This window comes from Dromiciops gliroides, chromosome 2 (assembly GCF_019393635.1).
Source record: "Dromiciops gliroides isolate mDroGli1 chromosome 2, mDroGli1.pri, whole genome shotgun sequence".
NCBI lineage: Eukaryota > Metazoa > Chordata > Mammalia > Microbiotheria > Microbiotheriidae > Dromiciops > Dromiciops gliroides.
Genome location: NC_057862.1, coordinates 494,572,524 through 494,596,434, shown reverse-complemented (window position 1 = coordinate 494,596,434; position 23,911 = coordinate 494,572,524). Strand labels below are relative to the sequence as shown.

Below are 23,911 nucleotides of genomic sequence, written 5' to 3'. Positions count from 1 at the left end.
ACTGCTCAGTAATTATGAGAATAACGGATGTCAAAGAGAAAGCAGGAACACTCAACTAATTTTGATTTTCTTTTCTATGTCAAGAAGAATTACTTATGGTCTAGAGATGATGGAACCCAAATTGCTAGAAAAGAGTTAAAATTCAAGATCAATAATTATATATTAAAAGTTCCTTTGTTAAGCTCGAGTCACCAGGTCCACATCAACTGGGTTGCGTTGAAATAAGTGGTAAATGTGATTGTTTAGCAATGGTTAGTGATATCTATATATCTATATCTATCTATATGTATATATATACACACATATATACATACATACACACATATATGTATATATGTGTGTATATTATATATATATATATACATATATATATATATATAAACTAATGGAATATGTGCTGTAGGACTGGAGAAGGATAAAAGGTAACCTACTTCTCAAAAAGAGAGATGAAATGTTATCTCTAAAGTATAGACCACTGAGCTCAGTTTTGATTCTGGACAAACTCCCAGGAGGCTATTAAAAGGCTAAATATTGAATATCTTGGAAATGATGTAATGATCGAAAAGAAACAATATGCCTTCATTGATAACAAGTTAGTAGAATAGGAGGATGCTATAGAGCAGAGGTGTCAAAAAAATGGTCCATGGACTACATACAGCCTACAACCCTCTTGAGTGTGGCCCAAACTCAATTAAAATAACATTGGGAAGTATTTCACAAAATAAATAAAAATACAATAATTCATAGATAATATTAATATATAGTTTTCTGAGTCAACATGTGGTCCACAGGGAAACATGTAGGTTTTAATGGCCCCCATTTTGATTTTTTTGACACCACTACTATAGAATACCTATATTTGACAGTCTTTCAAATTTTTCTTGTTATAAAGGTAGAGTTGTGGGCAAAATTCTAGAATGATTGTTTTGTTATTGGTGGTGGTCCTTCATTCATGAAGAGGACAATGACATCAGGAGGTGAAGTCATGACTACAGTGAATTGAATTCAAGTGAGGGAGGGTTGTACAAGGTCAACAATCTTACTCTCTCCTCCAGAGCTGTCTCAGTCCAGTGGCAAGCCATATATCAGGATGACTAGAGATGGTTCTGGATGTTTAAGGCAATTGGGGTTAAGTGACTTGCCCAGGGTCACACAGCTAGTGTCTGAGGTGAGTTTTGAACTGAGGTCCTGCTGACTTCAGGGCCAGTGCTTTATCCACGGCACCACCTAGCTGCAATAGAATGATTAGCCCAATACAGAACTAACTAGTTGAGTATACTGATCCAAAACATAATCATTAATTATCCAGTATCAACTGATTTAGAGCTTTAGTGGACAGTATTCCAGGGATCTGTTCAAAATCAATGACTAGGATAAAGACATACTGTAGAAGGAAGGCTTATTATATCTCATTTTTTCAGTGATGACACAAAGCTGAGTTTCCAAATCCTGATGGCCTGAATCTAATGAAATAAAATGTAATGCTGGGACAAATGTAAAAGTCATACTTGGGTTCAAAATAAAAGTTCCACAAATGGATTTAGGGTGAAATTGCATGGCTCATTTGAAATAGAAACTCAGTGTGAGCCAGAAACATGATATGATAGACACATATGCTAATGAGAAAAGGCATGCATGGTTCCCAGGACTAGGGAGGTCAGAAGTGCCATTGTATTTTGCCTTGTTCAGACCACATCTAGAGCTTTTTATACTTAATTGCTTCATTTCATTAAGCAAGGCCTAACTTCTGCACCTCTTTTTCTTTATCTGTAAAATGGGATAATAAGAGCAATTACATCACAGGATGGTTGTGAGGATAAAAGTAAATGGTGTATGTAAGTATTAGGAACAGCTTATGGTGCTATATGAATAGGAATTGTGTTTATTCCTAACAGTTAGTGAAATCTAAGCTTGAAATAGGTTGCTTTAGGAGATACTGAAATCCTCAGTAGCAGCCTTTCCAGCCAGGATAGATGGATGATCACTTGTTGCATACTGCAGAGCTTATTCTTGTGCAGTTATGGATTATACTAGATGGCCTGATATTCTTAATAAGTTTCTGTGTACCTCAGTTTCCTCCTCTGCAAACTGAGAATAGTGATACCTGTGCTGTCAACAACATAAGGTGTTTGTGATGATGTAGACCTAAATATAGCACTTTAAATGCATCCCAATTACATTTCTTGCTGATCTTAGCCCAGCATTCCAGCCAATAAAGTGTGATTTGTGATTTATAAAGAACATGGTATTTGGAGTTAGAGGAATAGGGTTGGAATTCTTGCCTTGCCATTTAAAGTCCATATGATCTCAAGTATATCACTTGATCCTTCTGTTATTTTGAAGCCCTCATCGAATACCCTGGTAAGGAAGATGAAGACCAAAGAGCTCACATAGTTTGACCTAGCTCACCCAGGTAAAAAGTAACAGAGGCAAGATTGAATTCATGCTCTGTGACTACATCAAAGTGTCATTTGGTATCATGGTGCTTCATGATAAGAACCTCCTCATAGTCTCAGGTGTCACTTGAATTAATATTTTTTTTTTCAATCTGTACTTCCTTGAGTGTGAACTATTATGTTTATTAATCAAATAATATTTTAATATAATTCATTTTAATATAATTCCAAAACATTGTATTTTACAACATCTGAGTTGGAGAAGAGGAAGTAATATGAATCAATCAATTATTCAACGAACAAGCATTGATTAAATGCCTACTAGGTGCTGAAGACAAAAAAAAAAGGGTTCCTAACCTCAAAGAACTTATATATATATTATAGAATACTATTTTCATTGACCGGTAATTGTCTTGGTTTCAGATATGTTTAGTAATTGATTCTAAGCAGAAAAGGCACCATGGTGAGTTGTTTGGGCATAGAGCCAGAAGACTATAGAATGGCTTCTATATTTTCCAGGTGTGTAATCTTAGTCAAGTCTTTTCTTTCCTCCTAGCAGGAGTTATCCCATCTGTGAAATGGGAATAATAATATTTACACAATATTGATGTGACAGAAATGCTTTGGAAACATTAGCACATTACAGCAATGGGAGTTATTTTTAATGAAGTGTTTCCATAGTATATGCCCTTGGGGAACTTATTTTAATGAACTGATAATTATTTGTCATGAGATATCATTTGCGTGTAACTATTTGTTTCAGGCTTCCTCTCATTACCCTCTCCCCTTCCTCCTCCTTCTTCCCTCCTCCACTGAATATCTTGCAGAACCCATACATATAGAAATACAGTCTTGTTCAGGTAGATTGTCTCTTAATAGCAAGGTAAACTTTAATTCCATACAGCCCAGATGAATGATCTGAATTAATGAAGATTTACTGTCATAATAATGCTTTACATTAGTAGTTTTCAAAGCACAGGACAACCCATTTTACTTGGTCCTCATGAGAATCCTGTGATATAGAAAAGAAAGGCCTTAATCTTCATTTTATAGAAGGGAGAAGAGCCATTTACAAAGGTAAAGTATCTTATTCAAGGTCATAAATCAATTTAGAGCCAAAGGAGAAAATTAAGCCAAACCACTGATTTAGAAGTAGATGAGAGGTTCCATCTAATCCAAATTCTTTGTTTGACAAATGGGGTGGGGGGGTGGCCCAAGAAAGGTTAAGTGATTTAGCCAAAGTCACAGAAGGAGCAAGTGACAGATATAGAATTTGAGTCCAGTTACCCTGATGCCCCCACTTTAGCATTCCTCTCCCTTCCTCCTACTATGTTGTGTCCTCTACTGAAACCAAGTCCTAGGTGCTTTTGCTTGTATGCTGTTGAGCACAAAGGCACAGACATCCCCCAGTTCTCCCATTTGTGATCAATTCCTTCTATTACATCTTGTATTTTCATTTGAAGCAATAAACACACTTCATGTCTCCTTCTTCCCAATCCCAGCAGTTCATACACATAGCACATCTGCAGAAAATGCTTGCAAGTTCAGCATAATATATTTTCTTGGCATTGCTGCCTGTGCCTGCAGTCTTAAGTGACCATGATTATAGCAGGCGAATTGATCCAAGCTCCAAGATTCATACTGGAATCTTTATTTTCATTTTCCTGTTGATAACAAGTTCTGTCAGGCAGAGCTTCTTTCCATCAAATAGGAAAAAATAGTATAAATATTTAAAGCAAGAATGTTATGTAAATGTAATATTAGACTATATGCCCCTTAAGCACCTGATGTCAGAAAAGATAGAGAGTCACCAGTTAATCTTCCTTTAAAACCTAGCACAACATTACTGAATTGAAAGTATGGTGGTGATGGTGGGGGCTGGGATGGGGGGAGTGGTGTCTGGTATGTTTTTTAGGGTTTCCTTGGGGAATTATCCCTTGATATTAGCCAATGTGACCACTAGATGGCAATGCAGTGCAACAAAATTTAAGTCTGAGGGCAATTTTGGTGGTTGGAAATAAATTCATAATAGGATCATCAAATTTAGAGAAGGAATAGACCTCAAAGGTCATCTCATCCAACCACTTAATTTTACAGATGAGGAGAAGGGGAATGCAGAGAGGTTACATTGCTTACCCAAGGTCACACAGGGTAGTTTATAAAGACAATGATTCTTTGACTCAGTGATTATATCATAAGATCCTGGTTGACTTGATTCCAAATTTACTACTCTTTCCATTACACAACACCTTAACTTAAAAAAAAATAAGTTTAGAAAGATATTCTAGGGAACTGATTTACTAGTTTAGTGGAATCAGTATTGCTAATTTACAGAAAAGACTCTTAGATCTATCAAGATTTTAAATATAGATATTGGAAGATAGCAATCATTTTAATACTCCCTCCATGCCCTTCCCCTTTCTTTCTCTCTCTGTCTCTCCCTCCTCCTCTTCTCCCTCCTTCTCCTCCTCTCCCTCCCCCGTTCCTCTTCCTCATTTCTTTATCTTTCTTATTCTCTCTCTGTCTCTATCTGTCTCTATCTCTCTCAGAGAGAAGAGAAAGAGGAGGGAGAACAGAGAGGATGGCAGGTGAAGGTATAGGAAAGATCTGAGAATATGTAAACAGAGACAGATGAGTAAGAATATACATTATGGTCTTATGTATGTATATATTGGAGCACAGGATTTTCTGAAGCCACTCAGAGAAAAATGCAAATTAAGATTTCATTTTTGATTAAATTTAGGCCTTTTCAATAGTCTTTCACATACAGTTCCCATATGCTAATTCTATTTAAGCTTGAAGATGCACTTAACATCAAGATTAGATTTACAATGATTTCTTGGCAACAGTCAGACCAGGGGAACTTCTCAGAAAGAAGTGGTATTTTGATGGAAGAATAGGACTGGATCTTCTTGGCCCATCTGCCTTCTTCCAAGACTTGTCTGTTGGGAGAGAAAATTCACATGGTTCCTGCTATTTGCTCAGTTTTAATACCAATGCAACAACTTATTGTTTAGAGAAGAGTGGAGAAGGGTACAGAAAGGACTAAAGACTCTGGCATGTGAGGAATAGTTTACAGAACTAGTAATATTTGGCTTAGACTTCATAAGGCATGATCATTACCATCAGGTAATTCAGGGGCTGCCATATGGAAGAAAGGTTGGTATGGTTTTGTTTGACCCCAAAGAGTGAGGGTCAAATCAAGAAAGTTTACTTTGATTTAATGGAAAACTTCCTAACAGTTTAAATTACCCTAACATGGAATATGGTAGCTTCCACCTAACTTGGCATCTTCCAGAATAGATTGGAAGACCCTTTCCTGCAGATAGTTAGAAGGGTATTTTTACTCAGGTACACCACACATCTAATGTTGAGATTCTGTGATTCTGATTTAGAACAGAGACCTGAGCATTAGAGATTAAAACTTCTCATTTTGGAGATTAAAAAAAAAGTCCCTCTGAGGGTCATTGAGTGATTCTGGTAAATTACAGAAAATCTCACTCTTTCTACTTGATGCCTTTACCTATGAGTTTAACTACATATATTGCACTGACTCTTTTTTTTTTTTTCTGTGAGGCAATTTGTGTTAAGTGACTTGCCCAGAGTCACATAGCTAGTAATTGTTAAGTGTCTGAGGCCGGATTTGAACTCAGGTCCTCCTGAATCCAGGGCCGGTGCTCTATCCACTGCGCCACCTAGCTGCCCCTATTGCACTGACTCTTAACAGGGATCCATGTTCTCTTATTTTGTCTCTCTCTCTCTCTCCTAGATATATCCACACATATACATATTATACATGTGTAGACATAAACATCTACACACACATGTTTATATGTATTAAGAACTGTATTTCAACATAATTATTATCCTGTGGATTTTCTGCATTACAAAAAAACAAAACATTGTTCTGAGAAGGGGTCCATGACACACAAGAGGTTAAGAATCTCTTATCTGGAGCATCATCTATCTATATATCTATAGCTCTCAGCTATGTTTCATTTCTTTATTTCCTGGTAGTTGACCAATCTATTCTCATTTTTGTTTTATCCTTTAAAAGAAAAGTCCAGCTGAAGTACAGCCTGGACTTTCAGGAAGCACCATTTCCTCCTCCCCTTTTTATCCTTGTAGATCAATACTGTAATTCTAGAGTGCAATCTTGGGAGAAAACCAAAGGCCTGGGGAGTCTTGCTGTCCTGTAGGCTGACTTGGTAGTTGGTAGGAGCATTTCAGTTCTCAGACCCATCCAAGCTCCTGTTTTTTTTTTTTTTTTTCCCCTCCCCGGAACTGTTTGCTCTCCCCCTGCTTCTGAAAGCCTTATTGATTTCTCAAAGTGAACTCATCTGCCCACGGTTTCCTCAAGCCTCAGAGGAGGCTTAATTTCCTCTGACGTGGCCTCTGTCTTCTGCCCCCCTCCCCCCTTGGGTCTGGGATTTTTACATTTCAAATACTTGACAGCTGGGTGAACTTTTTCTTCCTCCTGCCCAGAGAAGCACTTTTCAGATTTCATAATGGATACCACTAGTGCCAGCGCTATTTTCTCTCCAGCTGTGAGAGGGGCTTTTTAAAATGACTCACCCAAGCTGCTGCCCAGCTGCCGGGCCTCACCCTCTTAGGAGGGCCCTGCATTTTAAACAGTAGTGGTGCTGACTGAGGCGAGAAGGGCTCATTTATGGGGATGGCACAGATGTACTCTACCCACAGCAGTTGGGCCTAAAGAGACCTTCCATTCAGTCAGGTGAGTCATGGGCTTATGTCATTGCAGGTGTTGACTTAGTGATTATACTGTGAAAGGAAAACATCCCAAGTGGCCCAAAGACATCACTGGCCCCCATCCAGGAAGAACACAGAGCAAAGTGTGCATCTCCATGTCCCACGTGATCAGATGTTCCTGAAGACACTGTACATGCTGTAGCCCACATGTCTGTCTTGTTCTCTGTTAAACTACTATTTGGTAGTAAGGGGAGAAATTAATTTATTATTATTATTTAAATAATGACTAATGACCCTGGGAGAGCAGAAGAAAGAATGCTAGATTTGGAATGAGAGGGACTGGATTCCAATCCTTCAGCTCTCTGAGTTTAGTTACTTATATGTATAAGGAGGAGGTTGGATTAGGTGACCCTCAGGTCTTTTCCAGCTCTATATCTACAAGCTATTTATGGACTAGAATCAGTTGCATAATGAAAAGTGATAGTTTGGGAGTCTGAAGACCTGAGTTCAAATCTCAGCCCTGCTAATTATTAATCTTGAGAATCATTTAACTTCCTTATGTGGAACATGAGAGAGTTGGATTAGAGCTCTAAAGTCTCTTCCAATTCAAAACATATACACATATGTATATGTGTGCATTTGTGTGAATATAGACATATAGTATACAGTATACATATGCAGATATATGTATTGTACATTCATGCCTGTAACATATATACATGTGTAATACATAATATATGCATACATATTTATGTACAGGATAAATGAAAATCATAATAATAGCTAACATTTACATAGAACTAATTATGTATCAAATGCTATGCTAAGTGCTTTATAATTGTTATCTCATTTGATCCCCACAACAATCTTAGGAGATAGGTTGTATCATTACCTCCATTTCACAAATGTGAAACTGAGGTGAAAAGGTTAGTGACTTGCCCAGGGTCACCCAGCTAGGAAGTGTCTGAGGCTAGATTTGAACTCAGGTCTTCCTGACTCCAGGCCCAACACTCTATCTTTTGCACCACAAATTAATGTTAAAACCCCAAGTTGTTAAATAAAAGGTATTTGGGGAGGGAAGACCTCAGGTGATGAGGGGAATAGGAAAAGTTAGACTGGAGCCAGATTGTGGAGGGACTTGGATATCAGACTAAGGAGCTTTATTTTATCCTTGAATAATAATTGTTGCTTATGAAGCACTTTACATTTTGCTAGTCACCTTGTCTAAGAATACAGAACCACTTCTTGGCCCAGAGGAGCTAGGGAATTCATGGTCTTTCTCTTAAGGAGCTTCTAGCACTTAACTCATGTATGTATCCTAGATTTAATCCTGAGGGTCCCTGGGTACTTTACAGAGGAATTATATTCTTTTTTCTCAAAATTTCTTGGTTTTTACTAGAGTTCTAGGGGAAATTACTTACTATTTACATTTTTCTCATGATTAGCATCTTTCAAAAAGGAAATAGAAAGTTATTTAATGTACAATGGAAATCAGGTAAAAACAGTCATTTATCTCCTCCATACAAAAGACTCACACGGAATAGTAATGTATCTGTTTTTATACTCTTGTAAGAAATTGATACTTAAAATATCAAAACAGTGACATTTGTGAGTGTGTGTGTGTGAGTATGTGTGTGTGTGTGTGTGTGTGTGTGTGTGTGTGTGTGTGAGAGAGAGATAAATCAGTGTTCCACCTCTATGTAGGATCTAAATGAATCTATACTGGCCAAATAATTCCAACCAGTTCTATATCTTCTGGCAAGCCAGACCAGGACTTGGACTTCTCTTCTGAATGCTGGTGGTCATTTTCTCCAAGAAGTATGGTAGTAGCTGTGCTAAAGTACAGATGGCTTATGAGGAATACTCATACTCACAAGGTTGCCTCCATGGCTAGAAACATACATATATTTTAGGATTTCTGTTTCCCGGGGCCTATTGTGAGGGTAAGGAACACAAAGCAGAAGCCAAAATCTGAGTCTCAAACTCATCTAGCCAAGCCCCTGCTAGGGTTGCCTTGTGTAAATAATGGCCATTTGTGCCAGGGCTTTGGAATACTTCAACCTTTATCACAGAGACACAAATAGACAGACAGACAGAAACAGAGAGACAGGGACAAAGACAGAGAAAAACAGAGACAGAGAAGCAGAAACAAAAAGCCAGCAAGTCCTATATTATACGTTTTAAAGAGAAAATAAAAGACAGAGTCAGAGAACAGAATTCAAATTTGTCTTGACCCTCTCCAACCCCACGTTTTTCTGTGTTGTTTGAAAGTGACAAGTCCTGAGTGCATGATTTCCTAGTTGCTTCCAGGACAAAGGTTTGATACTCCATAGAATGTGCTTGAGCCACTGCAGACATGGAGAAGGGGCTAGCTGTGGTTAACTCCCCTTTATACATATATACTTTATATAATTTGATCCCCATAGAAACCTTGTGAGATAGACATTGTGAGTATTATAACCACATTCAGAGTCTAGAACCCTTGTCATTACACCATCCCGTAGAGAACAAATGAATACTGACCAATTTCTGACAAAAGATATGACAATCTAATCTGTGCATTATGAAGATGATCATTTATCTATTACCCTATAACTTTATAGACTTTAACTTCATCATTTGGAAGATAAGTTTTGACCTTTGGCCTCAAAATTTAAATTTTCATATATAAACTGAAAGATATAAAGCATACTGGATAGAGAACCCAATTCAGAATTATGAATATCTGGTTCCAAGTTCACCCCTTTAAACATACTGGCCATGTGATCCTTATTTAATATCTAGGTCCTCAGGTAACTCCCTAAGATTATAAATTGTAGAGCAGGCACCAACTAGCTTTGGTAGAGGGAATTGGCTCACTGGATGGTACCTATAACAATAAAATCACAGGTCCTATCTGAAAGCAAACCAAAAATAAAACAAAAATATTTCTCCACAGGGCTTTTAGAATGGATTAAACAATCCTACACTTCAAAATAGAAATGGAATGACCTAAAAGGATGGAATTCGAATATATTGTGAAACCTTCATTTATATTTGATGAATTTACTAAACTCTTAAGGTATATAAAAGCTCCAAAAAGAAGCTGTGTGGTTCAGTACAATGTTGTTGACCTCTCTACCTCTGAACACATTCAAGTATTGAAAATGCACAGACTTACACAATAGCATCAATGTTACTTGTAAATTGCCAGCCTTGGATAAAAATTTGAGAACTTCAATTTGGAAATCCATGTGTGATGCCCTTTCTTGTGCTTTTAGTTCAGTCCCTTCAGTGGTGGGTCCAGAGGAAGAAACTCCACATGGGGATGTTCCAACCCCTGGGAACCCATCAGGCATGTCTCCTGACACACCCTTTATGCTCTGGTACAGTTTAGTAATGATGGAGTTGCAGACCTCCAATTTGTTATGCTGATGATCATATTCTTTCTTCTCAGCTGTCTGGTTGTTATCCATGATTATTTGTGATCCAATGATTATTTCATTACATTTGTCAAGAACCTTCTGTTTGTCTTCACCACCAAATTTGTCTTGGAATTTCTCATCTTCTACTGTAGCTTTCATGTTGAATGCAGAAGATTCAAGTGAATTCTTGGAAAATACATTATCACTCTGCTTCTCATCTTTAGTCTTGTATCTCTCAGCTTAGTGAACCACACACTCAATGTCTTCTTTGCTCAGATGACCTTTGTCATTGGTAATGGTGATCTAATTCTCCTTGACTGTGGTCTGATCCACAGCAGATACATGGAAGAAGCCATTTGCATTAATGTGAAATGTTACTTCAATCGAGGAACATCCATGGGGGTGGGGGTGGGGTTCCTGTGAGCTCAAACTTGCCAAGAGTGTTGTTACCTTTTGTCATTGTTCTCTCACTTTCTTAAACCTGAATACCAGTAAACCAGGATGGTTGTCTGAGTAGGTAGTAAAGGTCTCTGATTTGCTTGGTACATATGTTGTCATTGTATTTGAACAATGCTGTTAAAATTCCACCAGCAGTTTCAAAACCAAGGGAAAGAGGAATGACATCCAAAAGCAGTAAGAGGACAGAGTAGGTGCCTACACAGCTCATTCTCCCTAAGTGCTGCTGTAAATTCTACAGGGACCCAGACTAGATGGCTGCTGTCTGGCATCAATACCTTCCCAGCCTCAATGTCTTTGGGGGTGCTCAGATTCTAAGTGACTTCTCATAAGTTGTGTTCAGATTTTTATAGTACTTTCAGTTACTTTGATGATGTCCCATTTAAGATACAAATTCAAAACACCAGCTAACATTAATCTATTCATTGGATTCTTCTTGAATTTCCTTGACTGTTTATAAGCTGTCAGAGAAATACAATAGGACTTTTCCCGGGGGGAAAAACTAATAGAGTGGGTAGAAGCCATTAAAAAAATACAGTTAGCTCAATGGGAAGCTGAGGGTAAGACTGACGAAGCAGAAGCTAAAGTGAATTCCATGGGTGGCCCTGGGTGACAAAAAATGGGTTTCTCAGACACACTGCCAGACCACAATGCCACATATCATTAACCCCATTCATGCCAACTTAGAGAACAATATTCTCATCCCATACTGTATTTAGCAGCAGTGCCATGCCATAAAACAGAAGGTTTTTAGCCCACCACATACAAAAGCAGACTTCAACCCCAATGGCTTTGAATGTGAAGAGGACCCAATTGATAAAATAGAACTTAACGCCATTGATGAGAAAGAGGAACTGAGAAACATTAGTGTTGGCACAATTGGACCTATTGTGGCCCAGATTTCAGACAATAACTTTTCCAAAGGAGGCACTGGGTCTATGTTGTAGGACCAAGATATCTAGGCATCCCTGGAACAGGCTTCACTGGATTTTAAGCCCCATTACAAACCCAGTGGTTTTATCACTTTACCACATCTAGGTGAATGTGAAAAGATATCACTGCCTTCCAAAGTGTCCCTCCCTCTTAACACTGCTGATAGAAATATTGTTTCTTTCCTTCCTCAAACTTGATAGCAAGAAAACATAAAGCCTATAAGCACTTTTCACAGCACTACCTGCCCCCACAGTAACATTCCCCAATTCCTTACATCTCTGCTCCCAGAACAATGCTAGCGAACTCAATGGACACCATAGAGTGGGATTTTCAGCTTTACATTGGGCCATGGCAAGGAGACACCAACAGTACCTTCCTTATCCCACTTGCCTGCCTTGTCTGTTTTGTCAGTGTGTACAGAAGACTTATAACCTCCAAATACCATGCTGATGTTCATGCTTCACAAGACAGGGATATCTCAAGTGCCCAATACCCCCAGTTGTCCCCAGGGTTCAAGTCCACAGATCTATTCAGACATGTAAGCACTGTCTGCCAGTAGGTGGCATTGTGTGGAGATGGTGGATACATGGGCTATTTATATGAATTTGTCTTGAAAGCTATGAAAAAGAAAGGAGAAAATATAGAGCAGATTCTTGACTATATGTTTGCAACTTGCACAGTTCTGTGAAAAGGGCTTTGATCCCATTATGGTAGAAGCAGCTTTGGAAATGTACCAGTGTTCAAAGGAAAAGACAGAATTTTTTCAGTTAATGAACAAATTTAAGGAGATGGGATTTGAAAGACATAAATGAAGTTTTCTTATTCCACAACAATAGACAATGACAAGTTATTGGAAGGCCTCATGGCTTGGGAAGGAGCCAGATGAGAACAGGCCCCCTGCTTACCTCTAACCTACAACTGCAGCATTTCTCCCTTTGGGAAGTCCCAAGTCTCTCCATCAGTTCCTAGAGATATTTTGGCTCTCTAGTGGCTTCCTATTCTCCTTAGCAAGAAGGGGATATTGTTTTGGGTTTATTTCTGTTGTTATTACTGGGGATGATACTTCTGTGGTATTTCTGTGACTTAGGGAGATATCACTACCCATCTATCTGTGTAGAGTCTTACCCCTATGTGGTTGGGATGGAGGAAGATAAAAGAAGAGTAATGTTAGAACTACTAAAACCTCCCCAAACTCTATCCCTCCAATTAATTTTATTTATTTTTAAAGAGTGCCCTTCTCATGTTGTCCCTGGTGTTGCTGGAGAACTGTACATATATTCAAGATCAAATAATGTTGGTATGTTCTCATTTTTTTTGTGGGGCAATAAGGGTTAAGTGACTTGCCCAGGGTCACACAACTAGTAAGTGTTAAGTGTCTGAGTCCAGATTCAAACTCAGGTCTTCCTGAATCTAGAGCCAGAGCACATTCTCACTTTTGCCATGAGTTGGAGATACATGGGTGTTCTGGAAGGAAGGGACAATTTGAGGTTGTCAGTACTTATTTGAATGTCCTGTGTCTGGCTAAGATATGCCTCAGTGTTAGACTGGCTAAACTGAAATTCATATCTAGTGCAATGGAAAGGGGTTTTAGCATATTTATTTGATTTAACTTTTTTAACCTTAGAAATGTACTCCATGTTAGATTATTCCATAGTGTAACAACGGTTACTAAACTTTTATAAGGCATAAAAAATGTCATTGAATTTGGGCTCTGTGTTCTGCCCCTTTTGCTAGGCAGTCATTGTGCTTACCCACACTCAAGTCTTGGTTAAATCTTGGATCTCATTGGAACAGGGCATTTAACTCCAGCCTCTGACCACCTTCCCAGTTCCAGGAAACTGTTGAATTGACATTTTAAAATTCACTTTGAAACAGGAAGATCTTTGCAAACATCTTCGATGGGGTTAGGGAAATTAACCCATAATCTATTAGCACAGCCCTAACTTACAAATCTGTTCCATTTTTACTATCCACATACTTGGGGACTAGACTCACTGCTTTAGAACAACATATTCAGGAATATCTATTAATAGAAATGCATCTATATGGTTTGTATTATATCATAAATTATTAACACTTTAAATAAAAATTGTAATCTTGGTGAATTTAAACTAATATGCTAACTTTTGATTCTTCAGATTCAACTATGAATAACATTTTTTAAAAATTAAAAAGAAGCAAATCACACACATTTTCAATATTTATCTCTAGTGAAGATGGTAGCCTGGGTAGCTGCACCATCAGGATTAATACTCTTGTTAAGCTGATGGTCAATGATAAATTCTACTGAAGTTTTTTTGTTTTGTTTTGTTTTTTGCTTTTGGGAATGTGAGTGGAACCACCCACCAAGATGATGTCCACAATCTGTGATTTATCTAGTTAGGCATCCAATGGAGTCTTCTTTAAATGGCCTGGTGTGTTGCAGAGAGGTCAGCATTCAACTCTTCAAAATGGGCACAGGTTAAGGGCTGTAAAGTTGATACCTTCATAGAGGGAGTCAATCTCAATACTCCCCTGGGTACTGGAAGAGAGGTTATGCTTTTCATGTTCACAAGCAGAGCACAGTAAGGAAACAATTATCTTGTTCTCTGTGACATCCTTCTTATGCTTTTGACTGAACTCAAAATTAAATAACTGACCATAGAGTTATCAAAGTCTTCCCCACCTAAGTGGGTATCCCCTATGGTGGACTTGACTTCAAAGATGTCATATCCAAGGGTAAGAATGTAGACATCAAAAGTGTTGCCTCCAAGGTAAAAGATCAGCACATTTCTCTCAGCATCAACCTTTTTGTCCAAGTCAGAAGTAATAGCATTAGTGCCCAGCTCATTGATGATTTGTCACACACTGAGATCAGTGATGTTCTCGGTATCTTTGTTGGCCTGACACTGAGAATCATTGAATCAGGCTGATACTTTTATTACAGTGTTTCTAACAGTCTTCCCAAGGTAAGCTTTGGCAATTTCTTTCATCTTCGTTAAAACCACAGAAGACACTTCTGGAAAGAAATTGTTGGTCTCCCCTTTGATGGCGTTTTTGAGAATGAAGGACAAACAACAACAACAATTCGGTAGTCCACATCTCTCAGTCTTTTGCACAAAAAAACTACGAAAAACTTCAACAACTACTTTGCTAAAAATCTATGTAAACTAAATAATCATAATTTTCCTCATCTACTAGTTTAGTAACCTTGATTAAAAAAAGGATCAAATGAGATAATGTTTGAAAAGACAGCACAGTTCTTGACACATAGTAGGTATTTAATAAATGTTTATTTTCTTCCATCCTCTTTTTAATGATCTGTTTCAGGCTTTTCCCAGAAATTAAATTCAAGCTCAGTGACCTATATTTTTCAGACTCTGTTGTCTATCTAGTTTAGAAAACCAACAAATTTACCTTTATATAGTCCTAAGGTATCTACTTTATTTCCTACAGTCTTTCAGATTTCACTAGCTGTGTTTCATTCACACCCACCAGATCTTTAAATACTTAAAAGTGCAATTCATCTGGGCCAGGTGACTTGAATTTATCAAAAGCAATTAAGTAGCTCTTAGTGCCATATACTTACTTGTCTTGAGTATTAATTCACTGTTACCTATTTTTGTTCTGTCATTTATAGTGCAAAGGTCATTCTTCTGACAAGCAAAATGAGAATTTATCGGCTCTACTTGCTCTTTGTCAGGAATTATAAACATCCAATTCTTGCTCAATAGCCATTCTATCACTTTTTATCCTGCTACTTATATCCAATATAGCTAAATAAAGCCTTTTTTGTTTGACCTTTGGGTCCTCAGCAGCCTCTGCTAATTCTGAGTTGCAGCACTCCTGTCATGATTTTTACAGGACTTCATCATTTTATGTTCATCTATGGCCTTTGCTTCTGTCTTTTATATCTCACTTGTTGATGAACCCACTCTCATGGGTTCAGTTATCATCTCTATGCAGATGAATATTAAATGGATATATCCAGCCCTGACCTCTCTCTTGAGTTCCAGTCCCATTACTACAGCTGCTTCTTGGACATCTCAACCTGAATTCCTGTAGTCATCTTAAACTCAACATATCCCAAACAGAAGTTATAATATTTTCTTCCAAACCTTCCTTTATTCTTAGCTTTCCAGTAAATATCTGGGACACTACTGTCCTCTCAGTCACTGAAGTTCAAAAGAAAAATCAATGTAATCTTTGATTCTTTATTCATACTCATCCCACATAACCAATCTGTTTATAAATCTTGTCATTTCAACTTTCACAGCCTCTGGTGGCAAGAGGGGGGCCAAGCTAATCTAACAGTGATATATCACGAAGAACAAAGCTATTCTATTGCATTATTTGGGCAACTCCAGAAGCAGCAAATTCCAACTGTATAAAAAAGTGTTTATGTCTTGTGAACACAGACCACTTCTCTCTTCCTCTGAAAATTCTAAATCTTCTGTTCTGTTTCAATGAAGTCAAAATGACTTTTCTTATTCTGGTCATGCTTTTTCTGTTTGTAGATCTAGCATCACATCAATGTACTCTGGAATAAACAGTGTGTACCTTGACATTCTTCTGGCTTGAATTAAACAATATGAGAACAGTCAAATAAGGTCAATGTGGAGTAAAAGCCCATTCCTTTCCTCCAAGATTATCATATTAATGGTGAGAGGCACTTCCCTCTGGTAGACATTGAATCTATACTATATCTCAATATAATTCCCAGTTATAGAATAGATCTTTCACTGTAATGGAATTTTGGGGAAGTGTTCTCTGCTTAGTGAGGGGTGGACCAAATAGAGATCCTGCAACATTAAGCAAAGATACAATCAGGCAGAGTGAATTCTGCTTGTCCTAAGTGACAATCCAAAAAGCAAACACACAGAATTATATACGGTAGATCATTAATCAGATATCAACTAAATGTTGACTTGGCATTACACTTAGGTGCACAAGGACATAAGCTAGGGCAATCATTAATTACATCACAAGAAAAACTAACTCTTCAGTTGCTGAACTATTTCTCTCAAACAAGTAAAAACCACTTTCTTCCACACATCCTGTAACGTCAATGATTATGCTTGAATTGATTAAGCACTTACTATATGTTAGGCACTATGCCAAGCATTGGAGATACAGAGAAAACAAATGAAGTCCTGCTGTCAATAAGCTGCCAGTCTAATGGGAGTGATAGCATTTAAGTTACTATGTATGAGGGGGCAGTTAGATGGCACAGTGGATAAAGCATCGGCCCTGGATTCAGGAGTACCTGAGTTCGAATCTGGTCTCAGACACGTTACACTTACTAGCTGTGTGACCCTAGGCAAGTCACTTAACCCCCATGGCCCCGCAAAATAGAAAAAAAGAGAGAGAAAAAGTTACTATGTATGAAAAATAAGATCTAGACAGTATAAATGGGGGTATTTTCCAAGGGAAGACATGCGCATGAAGGAGAACTGTGGAAGACTTCTTGCAGAAGGTAGAACTTTTGCTGATATTTGAAGGAAGCCAGAGAAGCCAGGAGTTGGAGAGAAATCCAGGCATGGAGGAGAGCCAATGAAAATGCTCAAAGTCTGGAAATGGAATGTTGGGTGGAGTCCAGTATCCTTGGATTACAGAGGACATGGAGGGAAATAAGATATAAGAAAACTGGAAACGAAGAAGGGTGCTATGTTATGATGGGCTTTAAAAAATAAACAAAATATTTTTAAATTTAAAGCTGAAGGTACTAAGAAGCCACTGGAGTTTACTGAATAGTCAGATGGTTGAACAAAAGATGCACTGGAGAAGCAGAGAGACCAGAGAGACCAACCAGCAGGTTATTGCAACACTTCCCTATGTGAGGTATTGGGGACCTATATTAAAATGGTTGTAGTGTCAGAGGAGACAAGGGCACGTACATGAGTCAGGTAAATGGTACAGTGGATAGAACACTGGGCCTGGAGTCAGGAAGACATGAATTCCTATCTGGTTTCAGATAGTTTTGTGTGATCCAGGGCAAGTCAGTTAACCTTTGTCTGCCTCAGTTTCCTTGACTGGAACATGAAGATAATAACAGGAACTAACTTGCAAGGTTGTTGTGAATGTCAAATAAGAGAATATTTGTAAAGTGTTTATCCCATTGCCTGGCACATAGGTGCTATAAAAAATATTTATTCCCTTGCCCTTCTCCTACATAGGAGATACTCATATATGATAGAAACAGAAGTATATAGATATAAAGAATTTCACCTCAGTACATAAATAAATCATAGTCCTTACACTAAGTGTGAAAAGTCTTTGAGAGCCACTTGATAAAATGAAATGACCACAAGTCTGATCCAAAAAATGAGAAATTTTGCTGCATTCTGCATTCTGTATAAAAGCACCGAGTTAGCTAGAATCAGTGAGTTCCAGTGGGCATTGAGTCAAGGAAGAAATCAGTCTTCAGATTCTTGAGGAAGACGCTGGGGAGAGGGAAAGGAGAAGCCTCAGTTCTGGCCTTGGCATAGGTCTTTTCTGCCACATACCTTCCCATTGGCTGGAGGAGGAACTTGCAAGCTTCTCTGTAGGTCAAGAGAATTTCAGATTTCCCTTCTTCTCACCAGCATCCTAGTATTACACCCCTTCTCCAAGGACAGCAGCAGCTATCAGCAATTCATGTATTGGAAGCCAAGGACAGACAAGGCCCAGATTCCTCATGCTTAAGGGGAACTTATTAAGTATCGCATAAATCAGAGAAAAGAACTTTCAGCAAACAAGAGCTCTTAGTTACCACTTTGTCACATTTACTCTCTATATTTGAGATTACTTTTCCTTGGAATATGTATGAACTTTCTTGAAACTATATGCCACAATCTGCAGAAGAGTATATCACACTCTTGGTGGGATCTTATATCAACTACTCTTATTCCATTACCTTAGTAAAAATGCCTCTTTCTAGAATCTCCTGAAGGCTGGTTGATTAACTTGTTTCTCAACAGATAAACTCTAGAGATTATATATATATATATATATATATATATATATATATATATATATATATATATATATATATATATATACACACACACACACACATATATATACACATACACATATATATATATACACATACACATACATACATATATATATATATATATATATATGGAGAGAGAGAGAGAGAGAGAGAGAGAGGATTATATTATATAGAAAAATCATCCTCTAGTTTCTCAGAGCTACCCCTAGTATTCTGGGGAAGGGATTAAAAATGAAGCCTTGTGCCAACACCTGATATTTCTCTCATAACTTTTTGTTTGTTTGTTTGTTTTGTGGGGCAATTTGTGTTAAGTGACTTGCCCAGAATCACACAGCTAGGAATTGTCAAGTGTCTGAGGCCGGATTTGAACTCAGATCCTCCTGAAGCCAGGGCTGGTGCTTAATCCACTGAGCCACCTAGCTGCCCCAACACCTGATATTTCTCTGTGAGAGTTGGAATTGGTGTAAAGATTTTCAGAATTTACATGGGCTACATTGGCATTTGAAACCATAGATTTTGCTACTGGTTGCTTTATTAGATTTTTTGTCACCTGTGAACTTCTGAGTGTCTCAAAAACTATTATCTTTCTTCCTTTTAGCAGTTCTTTATTGCCTCTTTTCAAAGCAGTAGCATCAGAGTAACCAGATACTTGCTTCCCCTACTCCCAATTCATCCTGTTTCATTGTAAGCCATTGCTTTGAGTTTCCCTGAATAGCAGAAACTGAAGTTAACATGGATAATTTACATTTATGTAGTACTTTACTCTTTACAAAGCACTTTTCTTTCCCCTTCTGGAAACAACAAAAAAAATAGCAACAAAACTTTGTGTAATAGCTAATAGAAGTATCAATAACCCTGTTTGGCAGGTAAGGAAGCCAGATCTTAAAATACAAAGAAGCTTGGCCAAAGATATTTGACTAGTTTTCAGTGGTGAAGAAGCCAATTCTCAAAATCATGTCTTTTCAATCCCAATTCCAGCGGTTTTTGGACTCTACCACCCAGCTTAGTGGTAGGTGACATCATTTGTCCATATCTTCCCTTTTGACATTATTGAAAAGAGAATCAAGGAGGGGAACAGGGGTTGTTTTGTGTATTTGTTTGTTTATATTTTGTTTTATCCTACTGACCAGCCTAATACATCAGTCTGAGTGTCAGGGGAGATGATATTTTGATGTCTTTCTCCTGAGGAATCTGCTGTTTATCTTACATTTTCTTCTCTGGACTGTTAAAGATGAACCAGGCAAATAAAAGATAAATATCCATTTTTAGTGGTCACTGATAGAAATTGCTTGAGAGTGACTGATGAGGACTGAATGAGTTAAGGGCAAAATGTATTGCTATTCAAAAATGCTTCCAGGATCTTTCCTCCTTTTAGCACTTTGTCAATTTTATTTACAGTGGCTTGACCTGCACCAACTGAAAATGACACTGTTTGTATATGACCCAACATTCAGAGAAGCCAACTCATCTTTAAAAATCTGTTTCCTGGATTGTGAAGGCTTGATGCCCAGTGGCAAAAACGTTGACATCATTCCAAGACAGTTTAAAATATTTGCTTTTTAAAGCCAAAGAAATAGAAAAGTAGGTACCAAACTCACCAGTGTTTTATCCAAAACCTTCCTTCTTCAGTTCATAAGACTTTGCTTATCCCATGGTGCAATTTAGATGATCTATAAACAGGCAAAATTTCAATTCCACAAATGTGGAGCAGTTAAGTGACACAGTGGAAAGAGTATTGGGCCTGGAGTCAGGAAAACTCATCTTCTTTAGTTCAAATCTAACCTCAGACATTGACTGGTTTTGTGACCCTGGGAAGTCATTTAACCCTGTTTGTCTCAGTTTCTTCATCTGTAAAATGAGCTGGAGAAGGAAATGGCAAAGCACTCTAGTATCCTTGCCAAGAAAACTCCAAATGGGATTATGAAGAGTCAGACATGACTGAAATGACAGAACAACCAAATTCAGCTATGAAAAGGGGAAGTTTAGGAGGAGGAGGAGGACATACAAAAGTAACTACATGCATCTATTCAAATTGAATGTAAGCTTTTTATTCCCAGCACCTAGTCTAATACCTTTGGCTCCTCAGCATATGATAGTTCCTTAATAAATGTTTGTTGCTCAAATAAAGTACAATCCCTATCTCCAATAATAATAATTCATATTTAAATACTGACTGAAGGTTCCAAAGCCCTTTCACATAAATCTCCTTTAAGCTCCAGAGCAGCCCTGTAACTTAACCCCTTTTATAGCTAAAGATACTCAGGCCCCAAGAACGTAATTTGTGCAGGGCTAGTAAATGGTAGAACTTGTATTTGAACTCCCCCAATATCATTCATGACATTTCACTACCTCTTAGCCCAGACCCAATAATAAAATAACTATTAGACAAAATACCATTAAGTTGATCAAGGATAATGAAAGTTGAAGAACTTGAGGAGGGAGAGAACATTCTCAGCAGAGTGGGATCAGAGCAGGCCTCACAGAAGGGTTGAGAGTAGATTACCATGTCTTATTTGTTCATTTTAATGAAAAAATATCAACAATTCAGAAAAAAGAAGGGGATAATCAATTACAGAAGAGGCTAAGGACACACTTCTACAATGGAACTTGCAAGTCAAAGAAGTAGTCATTCCATTATCTTAATTTTGTCATTGTTTTGTTTAAAAACTTTGACAGTGGTTATATCACCCACATGTTAGTCTTGGTTTTATGTTTCAACGCAAACCACCACCACCCTAGTCACTACCTAAAAGGGTTTCTTTGGGTTTTACACCAAGCCAAGAAGACAGATGTTTAGCTGAGTGGAATTCACCATGGTCTTTTTGAGGACTGGGGTACTCAATTCAGTGATCAATTTAGTTTGTTTTTTGTTTTGTTTTGTTTTGTTTTGTTTTTTTGTGGGGCAGTGAGGGTTACGTGACTTGCCCAGGCTCACACAGCTAGTAAGTGTCAAATGTCTGAGGCCAGATTTGAACACAGGTTCTCTTGAATCCAGGGCCAGTGCTCTATCCACTGTGCCACCTAGCTGCCCCTAATCAATTTACTTTGATTGAACATCAGAAATGTCTTGGGATTTCTTTGAGACTTTAGACTCTATGGTTTCATTCTTTCACCTCTTGCTCTCGCTTCTACTCCTCCTAAAATGTCTGTATGATTTCTCTATTAGTTAAGAACATAGCTATCTTTTAAGGCCCATCTCAAATAGTAGTTGTTTATAAAAAACCTACCTGAGCCTTCCCTTGTCTCACAGCAAAAAGTCTTGGTTTCTTTCCCCTCTGAACCCCCATAACTTTTAAATTGTTATTTCCCACTCACTTCTAACCCAAATTCATCTAAGTTAATTTTATATTGTCAATGTTTTTAATCCCTCCACAGAAATAGATCAGAACCCTTTCAGATGTTAGGATTTATCCTTCTTAAGCAGTCATGGCCAAAATATTTGGCACCTGGTTGCTGACTTTCTTGCAATTAGTATTTGAATGACAAGTTTATCACTAGGCCCACACATGAAGTCTTTCCACCCTAGTAGGTGATGGGTGATCATGGCTTCTATATGCGTAGCCTTTGAGAACCCAGAGTCACCCACACATCATGACAAGTGACTGGGGTAGCATGTTCACAAAGGAATATAGGAGGAATATATATACAGAACTCTATAGGATCACGGAGACTAACTAGTACAACCTTCCAATTTTATACCTGGAGAAACAATCCTCAGGAAGGTAAATGACTTACCTAAGGTCACACAGTATCAGAAGTGTGGTTCTAGGTCTGTCCATGTCAGTCTCATACTCATTAGGCTCCAGTTGATCTTTATTATCTCTAGAATCATATATAAAATCGTTTGTTTGGAATTTAAAGATTTTTGTAAACAGACCTCTTCCTACATGAGTAATTTTATACTTTTTTCCCCCCACAAAATCTATGATTCAGCCATATCTCGTTCATCTGTTTGGAGGGCCGAGGAGCAGAACAATAAACTCCCCCTAAAGCCTTCCTTTATGAAGACCACAAAATTATCTAGGTAACTCTCCATTATCCATCTTTGACTCTGCTAGGTTTTGATATTAAGAACATCAGGCCCCCTTGCTAGGCATCTTTTGGTTCTCTCCTTCATTTTCAGCTTCCTTTTGTGTACTATCTTTCCCCATTAGATTGTAAACTCTTTGAGGGCAGGGACTGTCTTTTTCTTTTCTGTATCCCCAGTGCCTGGTACTTAGTAAGTGCTTAATAAATCTTTATAGAATTGGCTACTTGTCTACTTGCATTTTTTCACATTTGCAATTTCATTTGCCATTTCTATCCATTTGTAAGGGCTATGCCCCATTCTTGGAATACACTTGTCACTGCTGCCTCTTTGTTTCCCTGTCTTGTGTCATGATTCAGCTCAAATTTCAGCTTCTGCAGAAATCCTTTCCTGGACTCCCCTCTCTGGCTTCCCCCTACCACTTCCCTCCTCTTGCTAATGCTTTCACCTTTGAAATTATTCTGTATTAATCTTGTATGTACCTACTTCTTTACATGCTGTCTCCTCAATTACAATGTAGGCTTCTTATATGGTGGTATTATTTATGCTTCTTTTTCATCCCCAGTGTAAGCACAGGACTTCATACATAGTAAAATGCTTGAGAAATGCCAGTGACATAATCCTTCTGCACATCACTTTCCTCTCATGGGAGGGGCGCAAAGATTGTCATTTGCTCCAGACCAATCCTAAAATCCATTAAGTGATGAAGCAAAGACCCCAATTCAGATTTCGTGTACCAATTCCAGCCCCTATAACATATATCCCAACTCAACTCCTACCCTAGACACTCAAATTCCTAAACTTATGGAAAGAGGGATGCTAAGTCAGGGTTGTAGCTGGAATTTACATACTCTGAGAGCCTGTATCATCAGAAAGTTCATCCAATGCATCTTTGCTCTTGGTGCTTATGCAGATACTTCATGGTACTGAGCACTCCACTGAATAAAGGAAGCTTTAGCATAGTCAGAGAGGGGAGGTATGAACCATACTGGAGAAGAGGTAGTGTGAC

General features: G+C 38.0%; 2 pseudogenes; one reads left to right on the top strand and one right to left on the bottom strand.

Moving 5' to 3' along the window:
- Window positions 1-9,038: 9,038 nt before the first annotated feature.
- Window positions 9,039-23,911, bottom strand: part of LOC122739182 — a 30,671-nt pseudogene continuing 15,798 nt past the window's right edge.
- LOC122742427 lies at window positions 10,907-12,785 on the top strand (annotated as a pseudogene).